At 36.9% G+C, this 16,481-nt stretch overlaps 1 long non-coding RNA gene across 7 annotated transcripts in view; it reads left to right on the forward strand.

Annotated features, from left to right (window-relative positions):
- The window catches only part of LOC110474669 (uncharacterized), a 409,027-nt gene that overhangs the window by 247,315 nt on the left and 145,231 nt on the right, over positions 1-16,481 (forward strand). The gene's annotated exons all lie outside the window — the stretch shown is intronic.

A 16,481-nucleotide genomic window follows, 5' to 3' on the forward strand; every position in this document is an offset into this window, starting at 1 on the left:
ATAGATTTTTATCTAATGGAACTGAAACCTTGGAGCTATTTTTAGTGGGTTGATGGGGAGAGAAGGGATCTGATTTTTTGTGATTCTTCTCTCTCTCTTTTTTATTAAGACAATCAGTTGAGGTCCAAATTTGTGCTTTAGGGAGGTAAGACAAAAAAGACTAAAAGCTGTTTTAGTAGGATCAGCTAAACTGGCAAAATAGATCTGGGTGTTAGCAGGTTAACAATGATAACTCACCTTAAGGTCCCTAAAAATAGAAGTGAAAGAAGCACATCAGTAGTGAAGAGCAAGGGGGCCAGAACAAAATTCTAAAGATCCCCATAATTAACTGGCAGAGGGTCATATGAACACTTATTAAAATGCAACAAAGCACAACGGGGTGTCTCAAAGATGGAGTTTCAATCTCAGCTGTGAATTTCTTGGTTTTCTCAGCTCTAGCCAGGCCTGCCATGTTATTTTAATAAGTACTTTTCTCTACATAATACCTTTGAGAATTTGGGGAGAATATTTATATTAAAGGGTTAAGAGGGCAGTTTATAGACAATTCAGGGGACAAGCCTCCTTAGCAAGTATAGGAAGAATGATATTATGGTGAAATTTTAAGATTCATCTGTATCTGATATTGGAATGCTGTGAGGCCATACATCAATTTACTTTCTGGTTTCAAAGGCAACATTAAGTCTTCAGTAAGAAATAGTGTTTCCCAGAGCAATATCACTACCTTACCCTAATGCTGCTAAATACTATACATTGTCAAATCCTCCTTTCACAGCTTGAACACAATATTCTTTATCTGCCCCTGTCAAATAATTTCAATTAGGAAAAAAAATGTGTCCAGGCAGTAAAGGAAAAAAAGGGTTTTATGATTTTCTTGGACATAAATATTGCTTTTTAGTACAAACCACACCTATGTTTTAAACAAAAAGTCCACCTAATTTCATTGACTTTAACACCATTCTAATTTGGCTGATCTCTTTTGGGTTTGGATTAAAAAGTCTTGCTGGAATTGGTTGATTAAAGATAACAAGTCAGAGAGAATGGTGGTCATCTCTGAGACACAGGAGATCTGCAGGGGATAGGACAAAGGTAGGGCAGAAGGAGGATGAATACTTCCTCACTTTTAAGAGCAGAAGGAAAATTACACTTCATTTCCTAACACTCAGACATGTTGTATGCTATATGTTTGATATATTGGCTATTGAAAGTTTTTGGAATAGAATATAGCCCAGGGTACATTCTTACATCATGATTTACAGGTGTTTTCTCATATCATAATATCTTGGCAAAACTGGAGAATAGTATGAGTAGCTGATCTGGCTGAAGTCCTGAAATTCACTGTTTCCTGGCAGTGTAGTTTTCTTAGGGTATTTAAGACCAGCAGGCTTTTCTTTATCCCAGGAGTATTTTGAATTGCAGTACTGTTTATCTGCTCATATGTAGGAGGAGTTTTTTGTTTTTTTTTTTCTTTTTTTTTCTTTTTTTTTTTTTTTTTTAGTAAGTAAGATTATGGCATCTTGGATTTTGTAATTCCTTCATATATTATTTTAAGTTTTCTTTACATATGTGCATACCCCCACACACATATTTACCACTTGGAGGACAAGTTGGATAAAGCAGAAGTGTAATATCACACCTCCGCTCTCCCAAATGAAGGACTGGCCGTCAGCGGATACCCAAAGTGCTATTTACTCACTGGAACACAAAGAGCAAAATGCTCTAGAGGCAGCTGTCAATAATCTGGTCTCAGATCCTCATTGCTGGGCGACTCCTAGTCATGACTCAAACAGAAGTATTGTGGTACACTGACAAACAGGATCCTAATCTTCCAAAACCCTGCCTTCCCTCCCCATTATGTTAAAAGGCATTCAAGTAAACTCTGCCCCCAAATGTGTAACCACAGACCATGATGAATGTGGTGTGCAGTTTTCTAGTGGGAAAAGCAGGGGTTGTAAGTTGTTTAAAATGGACTGGTTTTTGCTTCAGTGAAGGAGGAAGTGAACTAGAATAGGAGGAAATGAGAGAAACAGTCATGAGAAGGGTCCCAAAACAAAGCAGAGACAAAAAGCGTTGGGAGATAGAATTGATAATGTGTGTTAAAATAAAAGAAACCTAGTGAAAGGAAGCGTTTTGCTCTAGTTTCTTATATGATTAAGGGGACAGAATTTTGTGCAATCTTTCTACCAGGTTTGCGTCAAAGGTTATGTTGCACTTGTTTTGGCCAGTCCTCAAAGGCTGCTGGTCAGGAACACGAGTATTTGAGAATCCACACTGAACCAGAGATTCACAAACACCTCTCTGAAATTCACTTCTTCTCTGTATCACTTGTGCATTTTCTGATCAAAAGAGAGATCTCCTCCTCACCCCTCTTCTTTTCTCTGTGAATCCTTCTCATCTTTGCTTCAAGTTATCTAAGAGGGGTGCAATTAAAGAAGGAAGAGGAAAGAGACAAGTCCTTGTGCAGTTCTGCTAAGCACAAGAACCACGGGTGTGGTTATAGCATGGGGCTCATGAAACCAACATTCATTATTTCACATGGATGGAGTGGATTTCATGTCAGTTTGCTCTCAGAGTTTCCAAAAGCACATTAGAAACCAAGATTCTCTTATCACGGAGTGGTTCCTGAAATTAGTATTGTAATAAATGCACCTTCCTGAGTCAAGATTCTGGAAAGTCTGACAATTTTGCTTGCAACCCTAGAATAGGACTATCTTACCTAATTTCCTTGAGTAAAGATGCAGATTTCCTCCAATATCTTCACAGTTTCCCCTGACTCTCTGGTTGTATTCTACTTTCATATGAGACAAGAGAATATCCCTCACACTACTTTCATCAAAAAGATTATTATCTCCTAATCCTCTGCTGGTCCTCACCAGTATCTCAGTTCTAGATATATTTATACATCTTGGTTTTCATTGATCCTAACCTACTTTTTTTGCCTAGGTTTTCTCTCCACAGTGCCCAAAGCTGCCCTTGATAGTCACGTTCTGTGAAAATCCATTATGCATTAAAAAAAATTTGAATCCCTAGCCCTGCAAAGACTTATAGGTTTTCCTGTTCTAAGCAAAACTCATGGACACTAATAATTTGCTCAGTATTTCAAGGCATTCACAATTCATGAAGATAAAGCAACGAGCTACCACATAGAAATGCTGGAAAAACAGCCACTTTTTATGTACAGGCTACTGGTATAGCACCATGATCTGTAGACCCAGTGATCCCAGGCAAACTTGTTACACCAGACACGGACCACGTACCCTCACAGACATGGTAGCCTGACTTCTTTGGTCTCCAAGGCAAACCACAATTTTCCTGTGAGGAATAGGTAAATCTTAGGTGAAGCTCTTCCTCTAGCCCAGGCTTATTCACAGAAAGAGAGAAACTATAACACATGAGCCATGCCATGTGGCAGGTGCAGGGCATTAAAGATAAGTGGAAGTCTTGACTGAGTACCAGTCTCCCATAAGGCATGCTTTCCCTGCAAAATTCCTTTCTCTTGGCTGTTTTCTATCCCCATAATCTCTGCTTCAGTCTGCAGAAGAATTCAAAGCACTGTTTTTCTTTCAGGCCAGAAAGAAGTCCTCAGTGCAAACTCTCAATAACTGGTCTGTCAAAGCACAGAACTCCTCTGAGATTTCAGGTTCCTTCCTGTCCTCCTGAAGCACAAATTCACTAGCATCCTATCTATTCAGTTTACACTGAGCTACTGCCTAGCAGATGCTTGTAAGTAGGAGAACAATCCTGGGAAAGTCATCCAGAGGGCTTGGCTACTTCACAGAAGGAAATTTCCAGGGAGAATTAATATCCTGGTCCTTTTCCTGTCAGTCAAACAGGATTCCCACAGCAATAGGGTGTCACCTCCCCACACTGAAATGAGAGTGCATATTTTTGGAAGGCCCATTAAACTTGCTTTTCATTAATGGCTTTTCATTAGTGGCTGGTCTCTGTAGCTCTCACACAAACTATTTCTCACTATCTGTATATATTATACTGCACAACTTAAAAACACAAGAAACAGGACTCTCTTCATCAGTTAGACCATGTCAATAGCAGGACCTTGAGTGTGCTTGAAAGATACCTGCATGAGTTGCCTTGAAATCTCCCAGCAGTGGAGATCCCACAGTCTCCTCAGGTGAGGTGAGTGTTCTTCTCTAGTGCTTAACTTTCCTTACAATTACAATTTTTTTTCCTAATGTTTCACCTAAATCCCTCTTGCTATGACTCAAAGCTATTATTTCTTGTCCTATCCACATTGGGCTTGTCATACAGATTATTCACTTTCTCTTACATATCTCTCAGCTTCTATCACTTCTTGCTCATTCTTCTTTACTTTTAGATAGAATAGCTACAATTCCTTCACTCTTCATTCAGAGGTCTTGCTTTCTGGTCATTTTCATTCTCTTCTGATGTCTGGTGTCCAAATATTTCACATTTATTTTTAAGGACAGTAGTCAAAAGTAGACAGTGCATCACTGGAAATGTCACTGGTTTACAAACACAACTTAGATGGTGGTTATGTTCTTTCTTCCTTGAGAAACAGGTCTTTTATTTGGTTTAATCCACTGTACATCTGCTCTTCTGGCTGCAAATGGTTGCTACCTGCTAGCAGTTGGATTTTTAAGACACTGTTTAGGCAGTTAAGGAATGGCTTTTTAACATTTTTTGCATTTTAAATGCTCTCCAAGTAGTTCTTGCAGGATTTTGTAATTATTAAAATTTGTGATACAAGTGTAAAGAAGAGAAATATTATTGTTGATGTTTTTCCAATGAAGAGGTTGCAGATATTAAAAATGTTCTTTGCAAAGGTATATTTCTTCTTGCACCTTGTGAAAAGAAAAAGCATTGCTGGATTCCTCTGCACAGGATTCTGCAATGCATTTGAATTCTTCTTCCACAAAACATGATTATTCAATGAGTGCGTTCATAGTGCAGATTTTCAAGCCAAGACTCTCTTCTTAAGGGCTCTCAAAGGTGCTTAACTGTAAGCTCATATGATTAATATTTTGTTCATTTCTGCATTTTCCATTTAAGTACCTAAGTTTTGGTCTTTCACGTGCTTCAGCACACTTTGCCAAATTCTTTTATCCCTCTTGGGACAGTTAGTCAAGGAGAAAGACAGGATAGCAGCTGGAAAAGATAGGACCAGAAAAGAACCTAAGGGAGAGGCTTCAACACTGAGCAGAGATAAGCAGAAGCATCCATCTTTAGTTCCTACCAGATTCAGAACATGGTTTTTTTCCAAGCTTTCTTAGTTTACAATATCACTCTGATGTCGGCAAACATCTGAAACCTACTTCTGTCTTACTTCCCTCTTGTGGCTGATCCACCAAAAAAAGTTGGTAATTTGCTATTGCTACTGGGTTTTCCAAAGCTCAAATGAGAGAGGTCTTCATTCTGTAGCAGAGGTTTCCAGCTTCCAAAGGACACATGCACAAATCAGAATGATTCTGTCTAACCTCATTTGTGCCATGCCTAATTTCCTTTTCCTTTTCTTTTTAATCTTAATTTATATGTTCAATGCATTATGTGAACAGATAAGCATTGTAAAATGTGCTGTGACATCAATTTCCAGCACTGCTAGGGATTTTGCACATGGTGCAATCTGGTGCTTCAGTGGCATGTTCTCGTGTGACATAAATTGAAATCACAGTGGGTCATAATGCAGCACAACAGGTGCATCAAAATGTTTTAAATGGTTTCTATTTTTTTTTAATCAAGTCAGAATCAAGAACAATGGCAGCCATTAAATTAGTTCTGCATAGCAGCTGGAAAGAGAGGATCAAGGAGAGGATGCTTTTTGCTATTTGCAATGGGGGTGCAGTGTAAACCACATATTTTTCTTCTTTCATGTGCTGTGATAAAAGTAGTTTTCTTACCAGTATAACATGTTTCATTAATACAATGTTTAAATTATTAAATACATCAACTCTGGAGGCAATGGCTAAGATAAAAGTTTGTAGGCAATCCATTATTGTGATCAGACATTGCTTCTTAAAACCCATGGAGATACAATTTAGTAATTTAACTTCTGAAGTAAGTTGTTTAATAAACTATTACATTTTAATATGGTTTTGTTCTTGTCAAAGGGAATGATTCATTTCCCCTCTGTCAATTGTTCCAGCTGAAGTTATTAGTGGTTTCAGGGTTGAGGGGATGCTGGATTCCTGTTTGAATATCACTACCGGGCTGTTCCCTTTCTCTAGACATTACCACTGGAACGTTATATAAGTGATTTTTAGTGGGTATAATTATTTTGTAGGCAAAGCAACTGAGATCATTTCTGTCTTCAATATTGGTATATTTCATTAAGTTTAATTCTGTTGGCATAGAGTAAGATACTGGTTAAAGGGAAAATATAATTAGTTGTACTAGGATTAAATGTATATTAGTACAGTGTAATAATGGATGTCCCAGAAAGAAACCTAGCAAAACAATTAAATGAGGGAATATAGCAGTAGATAAACTAAACAATACCTCTGCTTCTGAGTTTTTCATAGTTTTAACAACTTTGTTTGCTCCAGTTTCAGTATGATACTCTCATTCATTTTTCTACATTAGAAAACAAAAAGCTTTTGTAAGAAATTATTCCTAAAAAAAAAAGAAAGATGTGTTTCTATTTGTTTGTCTCTCCCTTTCTATGAAGATTTTAGTTATGTAGAGTTGGGGTGTAGGTTTAGTATTTTCTGCTGGGCTCCTTCTGCAAGTTGCTGATAAAACTGATAAAACAGTGTTAGTGACAGAGTTGGTAATCAGTTAGATCATTTTCCATATGCCCATCCATTCCTGGCAGCAATCAAGGGTGGTGAACATTTCCATGCTGCTTGTGCACAGAAGAGCCCAGGGAGCAAAGAGCGGGACAGCAGGACCTGCTGTGCCTTGTGCTGATCACTGGGACTCACCTGCTGTGGAGACTGTCATAGTGCAGGGTGACAGGTCTGTGAAGATTAGGGAGCAAGGGCCTCTCCGTGAGCGTTTGCTTATCACTAGCCTTGGTGACACGTGGGATTATTTGTGGCCAAGTCCTCTACCACAGCACTTACAGTTCTGAGATAAAAAGCACGCACCAGGGTCCCCACCGCCTCTCCAGCTGAGATGGAAATTGGCATTATTTGAAATTCAAGGAGTTTTTACTGTACACAGGAATAATCCAAATGTGGAACGGGATTTGTTATTAACTGTAAATCCCCTTTCCCTTAGGAAAACCAGAGTAAATGCAGGAAATAAGCTCCCATTTATATACCATAGAGACAATGCTTCATTGTCACTTATATTTTAAAGTCACAAGTGAAAAGTAAATGGAAAGTGGGAGCAAATATCAAGGTTTCAGTGGCATTGATCCTTCCACAGTGCAGTCAATAGAAATTTTGTGGCGTACTTGCAACCAATGACAGATGGCTTACATATAGAGGATATTTGATGGTTGATTCTTTAGAACATGTGTTAGTCTGTACTGAAGTCAAAAAGGAGGGGGAAAGATTTCACTCCTTTTTTTTACTATTAGCTCTACAAATGTAATATTTATTTACTCTTTACATTGCAGTACTTCAATAAACTTTTAAATATTTCTTCAAATACACAAGTAGGAACTTATGTTAAAGTAATTCCAAGAGTACGTTCCCAGAATGCCTGAAGGTTATTGTTACTAGGCACTTATGAAGCAAGCAAGATTTTAAAAAGGAGCTACAAAAAAAAGGATACTACAGAAATTTTGCTCAGTCCAGCTTAACTCCATTATCAGCAAGTTTTCCCTTACCTGGGAACATTCCCAAAAACATTATTCTCCCACAGATATGTGCAAATTCTCAGGAAAATAATAGCTTTCTTTCCTTGGATTTATTTCTTCTTTTTAAATTTTATTTGAGGCTGCATAAACCATAGGCTGCCTGGGGTCCCACATGGCAAAAGCTGTCTTGGTTCTCTCTGTATCCCAATATAGAATTTATTGTAGATATAGTGTCTGTTTTCAAACTCACATAGCCATTCTGGTCTCTACAAATGGCCCTCAGCATTGCCCATTCCATTTTTCTACCATTTTTGTTCCAATTAATTTCCCGTTTTCTTTGACAGTCCTGTAATTTCAGCTTTTCAGGAGACCATAGGCAGAATGCACTTGCTGTACAATTTTGTCTTCAGGCAAAGGGGCATCTTTTCTGCAAGAAGCTGCACGAGTTACTGAACATACCCCTTCCCACGGTGATTATATTTTTTTCTATTTTTTGGACACTATCACAAACTCTCTGACCCAGACAGATGTTTTCCTTCAACACCTAAATTGCATGCACTCTACTCATACTGAGTAAATCACACTGAGTATTTGTGTCCTAGGAATGTTTGTCAATATCATTGTTATCTTGTTTGGCATGCTTTTATCCTATTTCTTGTTCCTGTGACTCTGCAGATCTGTGGGCATGCAACCTGTGGCATGCTGCAAAGAGTACAAACCTATATTTATTTTAATATTATTATGTCTATTAGCATTTACTTTCTTGATATGCCCTATGTGTTCTAAAAAAATGTTTTCTACATAAGAGAATGTAGGTGCAGGGAAAAGCTAGTTTGCTATCATTATGCTAGTTAGTGTGAGTGTCTGCCAAATTACATCTCCCTTTTTTCCAAACCGACTTCACATATATGCATGTAAATTTTAACAAACATGCATTTGTAACACTAGAGGTGTTTAGTGTATATACAACAGCAAAAGCTTCCTTGTTTTGCACAGAGTGGAGACATAAGAAGCAGTGGTGTTCTTGATACCTATGCATGATGGTATCCTAGCCACTGGCATAATAGAGGCATCAGATAAAATAATAATACTCAAATGATGTTTGCAAAGTTGAGCTCGTAAATGTCAAAGGTGATTTGAAGTGGACAAGAGTGAGTCTTAACAAATCAAGTAGGGGCTGCTGGCAATTGTTTCTCTTCTCAGTTCTTATTGAAACTAATATTGGACAAATTGAAAGAGTGATTGCCTTAGAGCCTTTGCAATGTCTTCACCAATCTGTTGCCCATTTCCATAAAAAATGGGAGTGAAAATGGCAGCTGACTTCATTTGACCTCTCTCAATTTCAGAGGAGCTCCTGTTGGAGGCCTGAAAAAGCAGTTTTTCAAGCAGGCCATTAACTTTCATAGCAAGTTTAGATGGCAGAGAAATTGAAAAATATCAGTCAAATAATCTATTTAAGCTTGGTCTTTCTATATGCACTATGATGCGAATGGAAGCAAACCAGCAACAGAAAAAAAAGATAAAAGATAAAAAAAAGAAAAAAGCCCCCAAGCCCCACCCAAAAAAAAAAAGAAAAAAAAACACAACAAAAGCTGAACAACAATAAACAAACAGAAAACAAAACAAAAAAAAAAAAAAAAAACAAACAACCCAACCTCAGCCTGAAGGTGGATGAACAAGAGGAGTTAGTCCCTTTTCCAGGCTTTTTTTGGTTTTATTTTGTCAAATTCTTTTTCTGCCTCTCTGTCCTCATGATTTGATTGTCAGCATCATAGCAAGGTAAGATGCTAACCAGAGTCCCCTAATCATCGTCCTCCTTATCCTCCTGACTAATTGGTTTCTACTCTGATGGAATCATGGACCATGGCTCTTTTGGTCCACTTGGCTTGCTAACTCATTGTCTTTCCATCAAGTATCTTTTCCTAGGTTCACCTAGGTTCACCAAGGTGTCATCACTCTCATTCCATAAAGTAGCTGCAGAAACACCTCCTTCTAAGATTTAGAATCATTAATTTTTTCTTCATAGAAATTTTCAAAGTTTATCTTCTTTAAAAAATCCAAGATGCATCTTCCATGCATATGAGAGTTGTGCTAATGCTTAGTTTCTCCCAACTTCATCTGTAACCAACAGCAGAGATATTCATTTCCCTTGAAAGCAGTTAACCTACCTAGTAACATAATTTACTCTTAGAAATTTTGTTTCTCTTCTTATTCTCCTAACCTTCACTTGTCTTTCAAGTACTTAAAATTAGGCAGAGAACCAGAGGTTCCATGAGTTTGGAGAACCCTTGGGACCCTATTCTATGCTGCAGATCACTCAGCCTAACTCAGCAAACACCAAGTGAACACCTTGGACCCTATTTCCACCTCAGCTGTCTTCCGTCAGGCTGATTCTTTCTGTCTAAATCCCATGTTACTCAAAGTCATCAAGACCCTGTAGTCATATCTTGCCTTCCACATCTTCAAGTAGTACACGTCTCTTATCCACTCTCAGATTAACTATGGAGTTTCAGAGGTTGTCTCACAACTGTTTCTAGCTATCACTCTGCTTGGGCTTCTAGGACTAATTTTCTCTGACTTCTGTTTAGTCACCAATGTATTTTTATCTTTGGGAAGTAGATATCTCTCAGTCTCCTTTCACAGAAACTAGGCACTTTATACAGAAAATCGTGATTTTTTTCTGATAAAGGTGTTTAACCTTCCTTTGAATCACAGTCACATATGATTCTTCTTGGCTTAGTTTCATGGTTAGAGGTGCCCAGGTGCACTTTCTTAAAAATTCATTTGCTTCCAAACATAACCTTTCCTGCTGTGAATCTTAAAAAAGACATATTATTTGTCTTTGAAATATCTTAACTAAAGAATTTGGCTGAAATTTCAAGGTTAGAGATCTGTTACTGAAAATAAGATTTATCTAGTTGTGAGTTCTGTGTCATTTAATGTCATGTGATTGCTGTATCAGAAGAAGATTGCAGAGTTTTTCAGTAACAAAAAAAAAACTTATTTCTTATTGTGTGAGTAGAAAAAAACAATTTAGACTTAAGAGAATCCTTACGTTTTTACCTTCTATTTTGAATCTTCACCATGTTTAATTAAGGACTCAAACTAACTAGAGTTACTCAGAAAAAGAGTATCAGGGTCATTTGGTTTCAATCAGCAATATTAGGATAGAGCCAGGGAAGTAACTGTGTGAACAATAAAGGAACTAAAATAGCAAACCCAGAGACAGTTACAGCTGCTATTCTAAGACCCACTGGAGATAAGTTATTTACTGATTGTGTTATAAAGCTGTAATACCACAACAGCAGCTCAAGTTTTCTGCAGAGCTGTCCTAATTTCCAGCGAGTTATCACATGGTTGTTGCGTTACAGCAAAATAGATTTCTGTAACTGGCAACCATTGAGGTGCTGCAATTGAGTTGGACCATTTCTTTGACTTCTGACTTCAGAAAAGTTTATCTTCAAGAAGGTGCAAAGTTTAAAGGTACATAAATGTGGTTATGTGTGCCAAGCTCAAAAGTCAACCCATATTTTGCCAGTTTTGCCCTACCGTGTGGTTTTTCTCAAAAAAAAAAAAAAAAAAAAAAAAGCCACATTCTCAAAAAACAAAAAAGCCAAATTTCATATAATTTATTTTTATTTTGTTTTTTGGACTTCAGTAAATGAGGGCTATCCAACTACTAAAGAATAATATAACCAGATTAAGCACAGATTCCAACAGACCATATTCTCCCTTGCAAAGCTTAGGTGTTATGTATCTACAAAATTTACAGACTGAATATCATTATTTCGCTCACAGACAACCTTCTATTACCATTAGGCTGTAATATTAACCTCCTGCTTTTCTGTCTGTCCTTTCTAAACTCAGACTTTTTTTATACACTCCCCACAGTGACTCTGAAAATTACTCCATTCTGATCAATGGTTCCCACTAGTCAGAATCTAACTGTGGCAATATGTTTTCATAAAGATGTGTCTAAATGTAAGCCTGACCATGGTTTTTATTTCTGAAATTGTTAGTTCACTGCATGATGCAATGCATGCATATTTCATATTTGTTTACTCCAAATGAATGGAGTAAAACAAAGCATAATATAGTTTTTATCTACATTTGTCAATCCTTGTGCAAGATTTAAATATCAGGCAGTTATTGTCAGTGATATGCAGATCTACTATAAAAAGTTTCCTTGATATTTAAGGCAAGAATAAGTCTTTGCTTTCATTGGGTCCAAGTTTTTGATCTTGGTGTTTTGGGTTTCCCTGTAGAAACTTTTCTGCATTCACAAAGGAAGATGCAAGATTTTGTGTAAGTGGGTAACAGTGAGGATAAAATGGAACTGTGTTAGCTACTGCAAGCACCTGGGCTGACCAAATTGTGCCTTCCAGGACAGGTTCATTCTCTGCCTTTGCAGGTGCTAAGAAGTTAAAACAGCATAGTTCCCCCCTTACGGTGTTAGATTTCAAAATCCTCATCCTTAGTAAGAAACCAGAACAAAAGGGCATTGTCACAGACAGCAGCATGGGAGGCAGGGCTCAGAGTTCTTGGAAAGTGAGCTATCTCTGCAAAGGTATTCAGAGACCTACTGTCCTCTTATTCCATTTGCAAGTCTGTGGTCCAGCAGGTTCACAGTCTTCACAGTCATAAATCCACATACATAGACATTTTTCCTCCATACCAGCAGTTCTCCCTCTGGAAAAGTATGATTTTAGTGTTGTTCCTCAGCTGATACAAGGAAAGGGGCTGATGTTGAGTGATAACAAACTGTGACAGTGCCCTGGCCAAGGCACGACTCATTCCCAAGCTTGTGAAAGGGTGAGCAGGCAGAATTCTGCTCACCCCAGAGATGGGTACCAACAGCACCGACCATTTGGGGTATGAGATCGGCCTCCCCTTCAGTCTGTCTGCAGGAGCCATGGCTTGCCTCACACACAGCTTTGAGTACTTCAAGCTGCAGTACTTTGTGGGCGACAGGCTCTTTTCCAAAAAGTCTTTCTCACACAGACATCTCGCCTTTCTAGTCATGCCACCCTTCTTTTTTCTATTCTCAGAGTATTCTTTTTTGGGGGTTCAGTGGAAGCACAGAAATCCCCTGAATGTGACCTTTATAAAAAATGGGAGAAGGTTAAAAAGTACTTTTTTTAATGTGTCCTTTACTTTGTCATTGTGATTTATAAAGAAACAACAGCCACGGAGCTTTCTCAATTGTATCTTTTTTTTTTTTTTTTTTTTTTTTTTTTTTTTTTTTTTAATTTTAGCAGTATCAAATCATGATACCCTTCCCCCTTTTCACAAAAACTTTCCATGGAACTTTGCAACTGGCAGCATTCAGAGCTTTCTCAAAGAGCTGACTGTATTCTTTTCATGTGTGTGTCAAGAATTTAAGTCCTGTAATTGCTTTTGAGTAAAAAAAATTAAAGAGTATGATTCAAATATCCCACCCTCCTATCATTAAACCGCTTCCAAATTTTTGTCCCTTTTGATGTCATAATCTTAGCAGTTCTTCAAACTCTTGGGGACTTATCTAGGGAAAATATGGAAATCAATACCTATAAAACAAATGGGTTTGAAGGACAGAAAAAATATTGTTATGATTTATTTATATGTTTAAAGGAGACAAATAAATACATTTTATATGCACACACAGATGTATATAACAGTTTTAAGTTCCCTATACCCTACTGTCTTCAAGGGGGCATGAAGAGGCTGTTTTAATATTCTAGTTAATAGCACAGAGTAATTATCAGAATTCCAAATATTTTTTTTTTTTACATTATATTCAGTTATATTTTTGGGTTTTTTTTTGTACTTACTCATGTGTATGGGACATATTATCAAATGCTATGTAAAATCTCATAGATCTGGATCGTCTCAATTGTGTCAACTCTGGATATGGCTTTTGCTTCTCTTGTAAAATCTCTCTTTTAAAATATGGATATAAAATAGCAATTAGACACTGTGTCTATCCGTGTCCACTATTTCAACCTGTTGCTTTCCCTTACAGCAGCTTATACATTACACTCTATTCATGCTGTGGAACTACCGTGCCCCAGAATGAATACAAACTAGGGATAAAAAGCTTTTTGTTTCAAGACTCCACAAATGTGGAATCAGTTACTAGTTGATTTAAGAACAATTGAGAGCTTTTCCTGTTTTAAGATGGAACTGAAACAATACTTCATGATGACTAGAACTTGTTGTAATTGTTTTAATTGATGTTATTCTAGAGTTATCTTGAGTTATTCTTTATTTATATGCATTTGTTTATCACAGGTCATGCTTGAAAATGGGCTTTCATCTCAATTTACATAGTCAGCTAACAAATATATGTATGTATGTGTATCAGCTACACTTGTTTATATTTGACAGCAAAACCATATGTATTCTACAGCTATTTCTTGCCTTTATGTTTGTGCTATCGATTAAGACATATGACTTTGATTTCAGCTTGACTTTTAAGTTTTCAGGACAAACGAAACAAGTATGTATCTAATAATATCAGCTAAATTATTGTTTGACTCAGAGCACAAATTAAGTTAAAGCATTGACTAAGCACATATAACTGAGCTTTAAAAAGCAGTTCACTCTTTTTTTTTTTTTTCCAGGCCTTTACTCCTATACTGTGTTGTCTTTAAGCAACCTTAACTTTCAGAAATTATTCTACATCTCTAAAGGCAAACGATGTATTAAAAACAATGATAATATCACTTGTAGAGAAACCCAGTCCGGCGTCAAATATTTATTATCATAGCTGATAAAGTAATGGCATGCTTAATTTACACTCTCTGTGAATGATAAACATCTAAGTAAGAATTTGGGCCTCTCTTTAAATATCTAACAGGCAAACTAGCCAACATATAAGAGGAATACAGAGGAACAGCAAGTCATTATTTCATCTGTTTAATTTACAAACTCAGAAGTCACAAATGTGCAGCTGGGAAATGTGTTTGTCTCAAAGCTTCAAATCTGTGACATGTTAATTCATAAATAATTGTAGTCACATGGTCTTCCTCGAGGGCATTAGCTCAGTATTCCCAGTACAGTACAATCACTTGTAATTGAAAAGAGTGGACAAAAATGTTTTTCATAAATCAGATAAAATTGATCAATAAATCCAAAATATCTTTCATTCTTTCTAACAGAAAATGAGCTTAGTTATGTAAGCAACATTTTTTAAATTTGAATGATCTTTGGAAACTGGCAGGTGAGGAAATAAAAGGGCAAGGCTACATTATTTTTGGTTATGGAATCTGTCATCTAAATGTTTCATAATCCTGGACCAGAGAGTGCTCTGACTTGTATCCCTTGCTACCCATGGACGACCTTATATCCAGATACTAAATACTTCCATTAAACAAGAGCACTTTTCTATTGTTCCAGTCATATGATAACATTGCTTGTGTCATTGTCTAAATGCAGCTGTTTGCAAAAATATAGGCTTTTTTCCCAAAATGTTGTCTTTGGTACTCTAACTGCAGAGTGAATAATACAGTATGAAAGGAACCTGAAGGAGCCGTTAGGGTCCATTGTGTCAATCCAGCTGCTCCACATGCATATTAAGTCCACATTTCAAAATGCTTGTGAAGCTTTTTCTGTTTGTTTTGTTTTGTAGTCCATTTTTAAGCATTCATACTTCTTCCATTTTTGTTGTTAGAATACCTAAACCCCTCTGAGCTAGCCTTTGAACAAAATCATTTTAATTGAAAACCATTTTAGCTACAAAAGAGTAATGTTTTATTTTTCTTTTTTAAAACAGGTGAATTTAGGAAGAAAATCACAAAGATCTGATACAAAAAATATATTTCAATTGGTTACTAAAATAAGCATCTCATCTCATCTGAGAGCTGGTTGTCAGGCTCCAGTCAGCTTTAGATGATTTAGCCTCCTGAAAGTACAAATTAGAGTGGAAACCTGACTGACCCCAACTGTAGCTATTATTGTTCAAACCACCACAAATTTTGTTTTATAAGAAGAGTGTTTTGTTCAAATATCAGATTAATTCATTGTAGACATATGTTTGTCAGCCAAAATTTCATATTTCTAATAATTCATTTGCTAGAATACTTTGAATTCAGAGAATCAATCTTGTGAGCGTAGCATAAGTACAGCATCACAAATGAGAATGCCAAATTTAAACTGTTTAGTCTGGGAATTTATTGCTGGCACTGGAATGGTAGTTGGCAGAACACGTCCATATAGGGGGTTCATTCAGCTACTTCATTTCCAGTCTATGTCATTAAGCAGTGGTTTGAGGACACTTGGTATTTCAATGCAGTAGGCAACAAAAAGAAAAGCATACCCCCTTTCCCTTTCTGTTAATTTTATATTTGAACCTCAGAATTTTGACTTAAATATTAATCTGATTTGCATTTATATGTGGGAATTGCTTAGAGTAATTTGTAAAGTTTGTCGTCAATATAAATTGCAATATCCTGGATTTTGATACTAGTCCTAATGCTCATTTTGCAGATGTTGATATTTTAACTGTCAAAGCTACAGAAAGGGTTTTGATCCAGCAGATAGTATAGGGCTAGAGGCTTTGTGTTCCTGAAAAAAATTTGCTTTAGCATTTGCCGTGCTCCATGAAAACTGTATGCTTAGGGTATATATAGATTGTGCTTTTACAGTCTAGTTAATGGAAAGGATGGAGGTGAAGGCTTGAAAGGGCTTTAAAGACAAACCTTATCCTTGCCTGTCAGACACAACCAGTCACTACTTAAACCCAAGAGTCACCCTGTGTCTGGAAGGTATGAAAACTTCTGTT

This window comes from Lonchura striata, chromosome 1, assembly GCF_050655825.1.
Source record: "Lonchura striata isolate lonStrDom1 chromosome 1, ASM5065582v1, whole genome shotgun sequence".
Lineage (NCBI taxonomy): Eukaryota > Metazoa > Chordata > Aves > Passeriformes > Estrildidae > Lonchura > Lonchura striata.